General features: G+C 38.5%; 1 protein-coding gene across 1 annotated transcript in view; it reads right to left on the bottom strand.

Moving 5' to 3' along the window:
- The window catches only part of SOAT1 (sterol O-acyltransferase 1), a 72,931-nt gene that overhangs the window by 46,998 nt on the left and 13,684 nt on the right, over nt 1-12,249 (bottom strand). The window lies entirely within an intron of this gene.

Genomic DNA, 12,249 nt, shown 5'->3' with positions numbered 1-12,249 from the left:
CAGTATACTAAACTTTAAACTCAGATGCACATATTGCAGGGAAGGTCATAATTAAGTGATTGCTAAGAGCAATTCTTATTCTAGGAGCCCAAAATTAAGGTTTAACTTTTGATAATGTTATTAAAAATATCTAGATTCTAGAATGTTCTTTTCAGAAGGTAAAAAAAAAAAAAAAAATACAAGCTCTTCCTTCATATTTTTCATCCCTACAGATTCTAGAAACTATACCTTCAACACTGTCATAAAGCTGATTGTATATTTTCCCCAATAGAACACTGCTAGAATTTGTGGTTATATTCCCACTCCAGGACCTGGCAACATAGAAATAAGAATAGGAAGAACATCTCATTAGAAGCAAGAAGCAAAAGATACAAACACAGGTTGCCTTTTCTTTCAAAATAGTCAAGTTATGCTTCATGTCCCACTGATACAAGCTAGTTACAGTGGCACATGCCTATGGTCTCAGCTACCTGGGAAGCTAAGGTGGGAGAAGCGCTTGAGCACTGGAACTCAAAAATAAATAAATAAATAAAGTACCCATCATGCCTAGGCAAAATTGGACTCAATTTTTAATAATTCTCCTAAAACATAAATTTGCCTTAAATATATTATATTCCAGAAAAAAATTATGAACATTTTGTTTGCCTTCTTTAGATTTTTAAATCTTTTCAGGATTTTTTTTGGCATGACTCTAAAAATAAAGGTTTAAAAGCTGTCAAAGAGTCTCTCAGCTGGTGTCGTCCATTACTTTTGACCAATCTCCCCATAATGAACTAAGACATTCAAACTCATTCTTCAATCTTAAAAGCTATAAAAACTACTTAATATTCTATAACTTTATTAATGCTGATAATTACGTTATTTTTCACTGTACAAAGCATTTTTCAAGTGGAATTTTTCACCTATCAAAATGCCATATATTTTATTTAAAAGGTCACATCTGCCATGACTGGAAAAAGTTTGGAGAAACAGGCACTCTTGTATTGCTACTGGAGTATGATTATTTCCAGAGGATAATCTGGCAATACCTACCAAAATCTCATTCTCTTTGACCTAAAAAGAATTTCTAGGAATGTATCCATGGAAAAATCATAACCACTTAAACTTTTGCTTATCAGCATTTTCTAAAATAAACATGTATTGCTTTTATCCTAAGGAAAAAACAAGGTACTATCCACCTACTCAGTATATCAAAACTCTATACAGACCAGTCAGTTTAACCATTAGACACATATATTAGATGAAAGGGCATGATTGCAGAATAACAACGATATTAACCTTTTGTCATATTTTTGCCCTCAGACTCTCAAAATTTGTTATAAAAGGCATGTTTTCCCATGTTCAGATATTTATGGGAATATCAAAGAATACTGAAATTGAATAGCACTAAACTATATTAACTGAACTTATACTTGTAAAGCACTTAAAATAGTGCCTGGCACATAATAAACCTATGTTAGTGTCTGCTATTATTATTCATTAGTTTTGAAAATGCAAAATAGCCAAGAATAAGCTGTACTTGTAAATTAGGAGAAAGGGAATTTTCTCAACTTGATAAAGGGCATCTACAAAAACCCCACAGCTAACACCATACTCAAAAGACTGAAAGCTTTCTTTCAAAGATCAGAAACAAGACAAGGATGTCCACTCTCACCACTTCTATTCAAGACTGTACTAGAATCCTAGCCATGGCAGTTAGGCAAGAAAATGAAATAAAAGGCCACAAATTGGAAAGGAAGAAGTAAAACCTAAGACTGTAGATAGCATGATCTTATATATGGCAAATACTATAAAACCACACACACACACAAAAATATCAGAGCTAATAAATGAATTCATCAAAGCTGCAGGATATATGATCAATACATAAAAATCAATTGTATTTCTATATAGTAGCAAACAACTGGAAAATGAAATTGAGAAAATAATACCATTTATAATAGCACCAAAAGGAATAAAATAAATGTAACAAAAGTACAAAACTCATTCTGAAAAGTATAAAATACTGTTGGAAGAAATTAAAGAACATCTAAATAAATAGGAAGTCATCCCATTTTCATGGATTGGAAGACCTACTATTGTTAAAATGGTGAGTTAGTTTCTTGGGGCTGCTGTATCAAATTACCACAAACTTGGTGGCTTAAAACAAAAGGAGTTTATTCTCTCACAGTTCTGGAGGCTGAGCTAAAGTCAAGGTGTCACAGCAGAGCTGCATTCCCTCTGAGGGCTCTAGGTAGAATCCAATCCTTGTTCTTCCAGATTCTGGTGGCCTCCAACCAGCATTCCTTGGCTTGTGGTCATAGCACTCCCATCTTCAAGGCCAGTATCTAAAAATTTCTCTGTGCCCCTTCTTCACACATCACTTTCACCTCTATGTGTGAGACCTCCCTCTTATAATGATACATGCAACTACATTTAGGGTTCACACAGATATTCAGGATAATCCCACCTACTAAGGTCTGAATGTTTGTATCTTCCTAAAATTCACAGTTTTAAGCCTAATCCCCAACATGATGATATTAAAAGCTGGGGCCTTTAGGGGATGATTAGGTCATGAGGGAAGAGCAGACTAGACTAAGAAATCGGTACCAAGAAGCAGCGGTGTTGCTATAACAAACACCTAAAAACGTGGAAGTAGCTTTGGAACTGGGTGATAGATACAGGCTGGAAGAGTTTTGAAGTGCATGCTAGAAAAAGCCTGCGCTGCCATGAACAGAGCATTAAGGGCAATTCTGATGAAGGCTCAGAAGAGAAGAGCTGAAGAGAAAGCCTCAGTCTTCAAAGGGATTACCTAAGTGGTTGTGAACAGAATGTTGGTAGAAGTACGGATGGTAAAGGCCATTCTGATACGGCCTCAGACAAAAATGAAGATCACATTATTGGAAATTATTAATCCTTGTTTAACAGTGCAAAAAAATATGGCTGAATTGTGTTCATGTCTAAGTGTTTTCTTAAAGTTAGAATTTGTGAGCAATAAAATTGGATATTTGGGCCGGGCGCGGTGGCTCACGCCTGTAATCCTAGCACTCTGGGAGGCCGAGGTGGGCGGATCGTTTGAGCTCAGGAGTTCGAGACCAGCCTGAGCAAGAGCGAGACCCCATCTCTACTAAAAATAGAAAGAAATTATATGGACAGCTAAAAATATATATAGAAAAAATTAGCCGGGCATGGTGGTGCATGCCTGTAGTCCCAGCTACTCGGGAGGCTGAGGCAGGAGGATCGCTTGAGCTCAGGAGTTTGAGGTTGCTGTGAGCTAGGCTAACGCCACGGCACTCACTCTAGCCTGGACAACAGAGTGAGACTCTGTCTCCAAAAAAAAAAAAAAAAAAATTGGATATTTGGCTGAAGAAATATCTAAGCAAAATGTTGAAGGAGCAGGATGGCTTCTCTGGAAAGTTTATAGTAAAATGCAAGAAGAAAGAAACAATTTAAAGATGGAATTTGTAATACATCTAAAGGAAGCAGAATTTAAAAGGTTTGGAAAATTCTCAGCCTGGCCCTCTTACAAAGAATGAAAAGGCATGGTCTAGAGAGAGCACCAAGAGCATGGCCTAGTGACTCTTTGATAAGGAGATTGGTCAGGATCAGCAGAAGTCAAGTGGTACTCATCAAGACAATGGAAGACTAACCCTGAAGACATTCTGAGATTAGATTAGCAGTACATCACAAGCCCAGGGTGCCAAGACCCACAGTATTAGGTCAAAAGAGGGGCCTTAGGCACCTGCAGGACCTCAGTGCTTAGGGCCCAGAAGTGCTCCTGGCACTATGGCACAATACTCCTCCAGTGGGCCCACATACAGTATAGACCACACTGGGTACCCCACTGGAGGGCAAAGGCAGAGAAAATTGCTGCAAGAGTAGGGCTACTGTAGAGAACACCCACTAGGGCCATGCGTAGTAGAGTCACAGGGGCAGGGCCACTGAAGTGAACCCATACTGATAAAGCCACCTGCATGCAACTACAGCCCAGGAGAGCCCTAGGCAAGTGACTCCAAGCCAGGAGAAATGTCACATGGGCTATGCCCAGCAAAGCCTTGGGAGTGGGGCCACCCAGTGCCATAAGGGCCCAATCCCCTCCCTAATGTGTCCAGAAGGCAGAACATCAAATTAAAGATTATTCTCAAGCCTTAAGATTTAATGTTGTTTGCCAGGTTTTAGACTTACCTGTTATCCTTTTCTTCCTTCCTGTTTCTTCCTTTTGGAATGGGAACATCTATCCTATACCTGTGCCACAACTATTTTAGAAGCATATAATTTGTTTGATTTCACAGGCTCACAGCTGTAGGGGAATTTGGCTGCTTCAGAATGCATCCCATCTTGAGTCTCTGACTCAGATGATATTTAGATGAGACTCTGAACTTTAAAGTTGATGCTGGAACAAGTTAGGACTTTTGGGACTATTGAGATGGAATGAATATATTTTGCATGTGAGAAGGACAGGAATTTTGAGGGGCCAGGTGTGGACTGCTACAGTCTGTTTGTGAATGGTACTAGTGCCCTTATATAAGCGATCCTAGACAGCTAGTTAGCCCCCTCCACCGGGTGAGGATGCATCAAGAGGGTGTCAGCTATGAGGAAGCAAGCCCTCGCCAGACATTGACAGCACCCTGATTTTGGACTTCTCACATCCAGAACTATGAGAAAAAAAATTCCTGTTATTTATAAAAGTTACCCAGTCTAAGGTATTTTGTATTATCAGCCTAAATGAACTAAGACACTATCTCAAGGCCGGGCGCAGTGTCTCATGCCTGTAATCCTAGCACTCCGGGAGGCCGAGGCGGGAGGATGGCTCGAGGTCAGGAGTTCGAGACCAGCCTGAGCAAGAGCGAGACCCCGTCTCTACTAAAAATAGAAAGAAATTATCTGGACAACTAAAAATATATATAGGAAAAGCTTAGCTGGGCATGGTGGTGCATGCCTGTAGTCCCAGCTACGCGGGAGGCTGAGGCAGAAGGATTGTTTGAGCCCGGGAGTTTGAGGTTGCTATGAGCTAGGCTGACGCCACTGCACTCGAGCCCAGGCAACAGAGTGAGACTCTGTCTCAAAAAAAAAAAAAAAAGACACTATCTCAAGATTCCCAACTTAATTACATCTGCAAAGATCCTCCCTTTCTCCCCCCTATAAAGCAGTATTCCTAGATTCCAGGTTTTCGGACATGTATATCTTTTGGGAAAGGGGACATTTTTCAACCTACCAAAGATAGCAATCCTCCTAAAATTGACGTGGATATCCAAATTCAAAACAATGAAGTTGAACCCTTATCTTACACCATATACAAAAATTAACTCAAAATGGATTAAAGACCTAAAGATAAGATCCAAAAAACTCCTACAAGAAAACATAGGGAGAAAGATGTATGACACTGGATTTGTCAATGACTTCTTGCATATGATACCAAATACACAGGCAACAAAAGCAAAAACAGACAAATGGGACTATAAACAAACTATTGTGCAAAGGACACACTCAACAAAAAAACACAAATAACCCAACTTAGAAATGGTCAGAGGACTTGGACATTTCTCCAAAGATGATAGACAAATGGCCAGCAAGCATATGAAAAGATGCTCACTTAATTATTTAGAGAAATGCAAACCAAAACCATGAGTTATCACCTCACACCTATCAGGATAGCTACCATCAAAAAAAAAAAAAAAGAACAGAACAAGTGTTGGTGAGGATGTGAAAAAACTGGAATGCTTGTGCACTACTGGTGGGATTGTAAAATGGTACAACTACTATGGAAAACATACTAGTATGGCAGTTCCTCACAATATTAAAAATGGAACTACCAATATTATCTAGCAGCTCCACTTCTGTGTATACATCCAAAAGTAAAAACAGGGTGTTGAAGAGATATTTGAACATTCATGTTCACAGCAGCATTATTTACAATAGCCAAAAGGTAGAAACAACCTTAGTGTCCAGGAGAGATGAATGGATAAACAAAATTTGATATATACATACAATGGAATACTATTATTCAGCCTTAAAAAGGAAAGAAATTCTGACACATGCTGCAACATGGATGAACTTGAGGACATTATGCTAAGTGAAATAAGTCAGTCACAAAAAGATAAGTACTGTATAATTCCACTTATGAGATACCTAGAGTAGTCAAATTCATAGAGACAGAAAGTAGAATGGTGGTTTCCAGGGGCTGGAGGATGAAAAGACTTCTTGAGATAAATGGTGGTAATGGTTGCACAATAATGTACAACCAATGAACTGCACACTTAAAAATGGTTATTAAGATGATAAATTTTGTTATGTATATTTTACCACAATTAAAAATAATCTAAAAAAATCTGTATGACCTTGGATTAGGCAATAATTTCTTAGATATTACATCTAAAGTATAAGCAATCAAAGACAAAAATAAACTAGATTCATCAAAATTTTAAAACTTTGTACAGCCCAGGACACCATGAAGAAAGTGAAAAGACAGCCAGGCACAGTGGCTCACACCTGTACTCCTAGCACTCTGGGAAGCCAAGGCAGGAGGATCACTTGAGGTCAGGAATTGGAGACAGTCTGAGCAAGAGTGAAACTCCGTCTCTACAAAAAATAGAAAAATTAGCTGGGTGTGGTGGCTCACACCTGTAGTCCCAGCTACTAGGAGGCTAAGGCAGGAGGACCACTTGAGCCAGGAGTTTGAGATTGTAGTGAGCTACGATGACACCACTCTACTCTAGCCAGAGTGACAAATTATGTACCTGGTAAGGACCTAATATCCAAAATAAAGAAATCGTACAATTTAAGAAAAGACCAAATAACCCAATTTAGAAATAGGCAAGGGATATAAATAGACATTTCTCAAAAGAAAAAAAAAAGATAAATAGCCAATAAGCACATGAAAAGATGCTCAACATCATTAGCCATCAGGTAAACACAATTGAGAGCCACAATAAAATCCACTTCACATACACTAAGATAGCTATCATCAAAAGACAGATAATAACAAGTATCAGTGAGGATACGGAGAAACTGAAACCCTCATATATTGCTGATGGGAATGTAAAATGGAGCAGCTACTTTGGAAAAGTTTGGCAGTTTCTCAACATACACTTACCATATGATTCACCAACTCCACTCCTAGGTATATACCCAAGAGAACTGACAACATACATTCACACAAAATTGGTACACAAATGTCCATAGTAGCATTATATATAATTGCCAAAAACTGTAAATAACCCAAACAACCGACTATGGACTGATTAACAGATAAGCAAAATGTGTTATAGCCAAACGATGGAATATTGTTTAGCCATAAAAAAAGAAGCACTGATACATATTAGAACATGGAACACATTATGCTAAGTAAAAGCAGCCAGTCACAAAGGCCACACATTCTATGAATCCCTTTATATGAAATGCCCAAAACAGGCAAATCCAAAGTGATAGGAAGATTAGTGGTTGCCAGGAGCTCAGAGAAGGGAGGAATGAGGAGTGACTGTTAATGTGTACTGGATTTCTTTTTGGGGTGACAAAAATATTTTGGAATTAAACAGTGGTGATGTGAATGTACTGGAACCACTGAATTATACACTTTACAATGGTGAATTTTATGCTATGTGAATTATCACTAAAAAAAAATTAGGAAGAATGGAAGGAAAAAAGGAAGAGGAAGAAAAAAAGAAAGGGTACCTAGACGAATCTATTGAAATCACATTTTCACATTTGGTATAAAGACAGAACTAGTAAATGGGGTCTAAATCAGACTCCCATTTTTAGCTTTTCCTGCTAATTTATGCAGGATCCTCATTTCTATTTCCTTCTTCTAGAAGTGAACCATTCCACAGTAAATTACTGGAGATGTAGGGCTGGGTGCGGTGGCTCACACCTGTAATCCTAGCACTCTGGGAGGCCGAGGCAGGAGGAGTTTGAGGTTGCTGTGAGCTAGGCTAACGCCAGGGCACTCTAGCCTGAGCAACTGAGTGAGACTCTGTCTCAAAAAAAAACAAAAAACAAAAAAAAACACATCTGCACTAAAACCTGGAGTGATTAAAACTTAAAAAAAAAAAATACTAGAGATGCAAATCAGAAAGTAAAAGCAGAAACAACAGCTAGGTATGCAAACAGTCATGAAAAGAGGTAGTAAGAAAAAAAAAGATTTAAAAAATTTAAACTGGGCCGGGCGCGGTGGCTCACGCCTGTAATCCTAGCACTCTGGGAGGCCGAGGTGGGCGGATCGTTTGAGCTCAGGAGTTCGAGACCAGCCTGAGCAAGAGCGAGACCCCATCTCTACTAAAAATAGAAAGAAATTATATGGACAGCTAAAAATATATATAGAAAAAATTAGCCGGGCATGGTGGTGCATGCCTGTAGTCCCAGCTACTTGGGAGGCTGAGACAGGAGGATCGCTCGAGCTCAGGAGTTTGAGGTTGCTGTGAGCTAGGCTGATGCCACGGCACTCACTCTAGCCTGGGCAACAGAGTGAGACTCTGTCTCAAAAAAAAAAAAAAAAAAAAATTTAAACAGGCATAAGCAACAACAAAAACACAGCAGGGCACATTTGTAGAGTATGGAGATAAATGTTGCAATCTGGTATTACATATCAATATTTTAAAATAACACCTTTTGACCTTGCAATTCCTCTTTAGGAATCTCACAAATATGTAAAGATGTTCACCACAGTCTGTTTATAGTAGAAAAAACAGAAACAACTTACATATTCCAAGAAAAAAGTACATTGCCTATGACATACATAAAATAACAACTCTGTAGTCACTCATCTATCACGTGACAATAGAATGATGTCTACGATATATTGTTGAAGCCCAAGTTACTAAACAACAGGTAAAACATCCTAACATTTATGCTAAATGTTACATATTCCTGTAAGACTTATATTCATTACTCAAAGACAGAATTGGGGGTCATTTTTACTTTTATCCTTTTCTGCATATTTTGAATTAATCGAACACTTTATGTACATCATACTACAATAAAAACTGTTGGCGAGCATGTATTACTTTTAAAATCAAATAATAACATTTTCAATTTGGGCAAAAATTTGTTATCTTCAGAACTGGTATTATGTCAAATAAATGCCACAAAATATAAAAAAGCTAATGAATCATAATTTCACCTAGTAGGCACTGGATAAACTAGAGATACTTTTGTGAAAATGTGAACTAAATACTGTGCAAATTACTGTGGCAGTCATAATTCAATAACCCAAAGGTTGAGTGATTCTATAATTAATTTAATCAAACTGGCACACTTCTGAGAATGAAAGCAAGGACTATAAAGAATTAAACTGGACACAGGTGAAAAGTGGGACTATACTGGGCAAATTAGGACATAAGCTCTTCCTACCCATAAATTACTATAATTATCAATCACAGAATAAGAATCCAAGAATTATACAGGTTAAGTTTTAAGGTGGGTATCAAAGTTCTTGATAGGGGTAGTTTTTGATCACCAAAAGTATTATCCAACAAGCTTTTACAAACTTCACAACCCTGTGCCCTCCCCCTGGAGATTCTGATTCAGTACATCATAATGAGGTCCAAGGCCTGGCACGGTGGCTCTACAAAAAAACTTCTTTAAAATATTAGACAAGGCCGGGCGCGGTGGCTCACGCCTGTAATCCTAGCACTCTGGGAGGCCGAGGTGGGCGGATCGTTTGAGCTCAGGAGTTCGAGACCAGCCTGAGCAAGAGCGAGACCCCATCTCTACTAAAAATAGAAAGAAATTATATGGACAGCTAAAAATATATATAGAAAAAATTAGCCGGGCATGGTGGTGCATGCCTGTAGTCCCAGCTACTCGGGAGGCTGAGACAGGAGGATCGCTTGAGCTCAGGAGTTTGAGGTTGCTGTGAGCTAGGTTGACGCCACGGCACTCACTCTAGCCTGGGCAACAGAGTGAGACTCTGTCTCAAAAAAAAAAAAATAAATAAATAAAATAAAATAAAATATTAGACAAAAGAGGCTGAAGTGGGAGGATCACTGGAGCCCAGGAATTCGAGGTTATAATGAACTATGGTCACGCCATGGCACTCCAGCCTGGGTGACAGAGGGAAACTTTGTCTCCAAAAACAAAACAAAACAAAACCACACACCATATAATGGGGTCCAAGAAACTGCTTTTGTTTATTGGATGATTTATTTTCATTCCATAGGTGATTCTCATGCATGCCCCAGTTGAGAGAGAACTGCCACACTAAGAGCTGTGTCTCAAACTTTAACCTGCATCTGAATCACCTGGGGACCTTATTAAAATACAATTTTTATTCTAAAAATGTTAGGTAGGATATTTCTAACAAGCCCCCCCAAGTGGTCCTGGTTGGTGGGCCCCACCTTACTGGCCTGGCATTCTTCAAGCCTTTGTTACTCAAAGGCCTCATTTTACCCATCTACTTGCTCCCCAAAGTGAACCAATGTTAAAATAAGTAAAACACATTTTCAGATCAGCATCATTTATTTTAACCAAGGAGGTTGTCATACTTCTTCATTTAAGCCAAACAATTAAAAAAAAATTGTTTTGAGACAGGTTCTTGCTCTGTTGCCTGGACTAGAAGTGCAGTGGCATCATCATAGCTCAATGCAACCTCAAACTCCTGGGGGTTCAAGCGATCCTCCTGCCTCAGCCTCCTGAACAGCTAGCACAGACCACCATGCCCAGCTGTTTTTTTTTATTTTTTTATTTTTTGTAGAGACAGGGTCTTGCCATGTTGCCCAGGCTGGTCTCAAACTCTTGGGCTCAAGCAATCCACCTGCCTTGGCCTCCCAAAATGCTAGGATTACAGGTGTAAGCCACCATGCACAGCCATAAACAATTCAATTTTTAACATCTGCGCTGGCGGGGCAGCACACGCCTGTAATCCTAGCACTCTGGGAGGCCGAGGCGGGAGGATCGCTCGAGATCAGAAGTTCAAGACCAGCTCTGAGCAAGAGCCAGACCCCATCTTTACTGAAAATAGAAAAAAATTAGCCAGACAACTAAAAATATACAGAAAAAATTAGCTGGGCATGGTGATGCATGCCTGTAGTCCCAGCTACTTGGGAGGCTGAGGCAGAAGGATCGCTTGAGCCCAGGAGTTTAAGGTTGCTGTGAGCGAGGCTGATGCCACGGCACTCTAGTCCAGGCAACAGAGTGAGATTCTGTCTCAAAAAAAAAAAAAAAAAAAAAATCTACACTAAAACCTGGAGTGATTAAAACTTAATGAACTAAGACAATAAGGAGTACTGAAAATACATAGAAATTAGAGTAATTTAAAATCTTTTAAAAATTGAGATGTAAAGAGAGCAATACTTGGTGACAGAAAATTTCAATTATAACAATTTTTCTGTCTCCAAGAACTGGAAGGGAAAAACAAATGAACATGAAGTTTCTAATATGTGGGAAAACAAAGGAGACAACCTGGGTTATAAAGTCCCTAACTCACCGAAGGGGAAGGTTTCTCCCCAATGTTGGCTCATCCACCTTTGCATAAATTTCACATTTTATATAACACTAACACTAGCACATATGCAATATAAGTATGTCATATACAGCTAATTAAGAACACATTAATAAACTTCATTATGCCAACTTGAGCAGCATTATTTACAATCCTAGTGGTATTTCAGCTATTGACATTTACACTAAGTTTAAGTAGGAAAAACAATGTTTCTTTATGAAAAAAGTCATGATGCCTAAGACAACCTGTCTTAGAAAGTTCCACCCTTATTTGTTAACCAAACAAGTCTCAAATTTCAAATCCTTGTTGAAGTCAAACCTATGCAAATGTCACTGCAAAAATACCCCGATGCAATAGATGACATCAGTTAGTGTTGTGTTTACAAGTCTATCATTCATAACCATAAGCCTTTTCCTTAACAACAAGCACTGCATTGTACTCTTTTTATTCAGGCATTAAGGAAACTTGGATATAAAAACTAATAAAACTCCCTAATTTCCCCTCCCTTACTAGATTTATAGCTCAGTACTCAGGTTAGGTACTCGGCTAATTATTTGCATTTTACTCAGTATATCTATTATGAGAATAATTAATTATGTGATATTATACTTATTTGTAATAATTAATTATATGTATAATTTTGGAGGTTTTGCCATTCATTCAGCGTGGAATTCGATAATGACAAACATGTCTGTACTAATCTATAGCTATAGCCGCAGCATCCAGCAGGGCAGCTCAATAATTATTGGTAGGTTAAGTGGTTGAATGAATGGTGTCTAAAACAGAAGATACCCAACAGATGTTCACGGAATTAATAAGGACTTATTTTCTAATTT

The sequence above is a fragment of the Eulemur rufifrons genome, chromosome 8 (genome assembly GCF_041146395.1).
Source record: "Eulemur rufifrons isolate Redbay chromosome 8, OSU_ERuf_1, whole genome shotgun sequence".
Taxonomy (NCBI): domain Eukaryota; kingdom Metazoa; phylum Chordata; class Mammalia; order Primates; family Lemuridae; genus Eulemur; species Eulemur rufifrons.
Note: the sequence above shows the minus strand (reverse complement) of the source record. Positions and strands in the feature narration are given on the sequence as shown.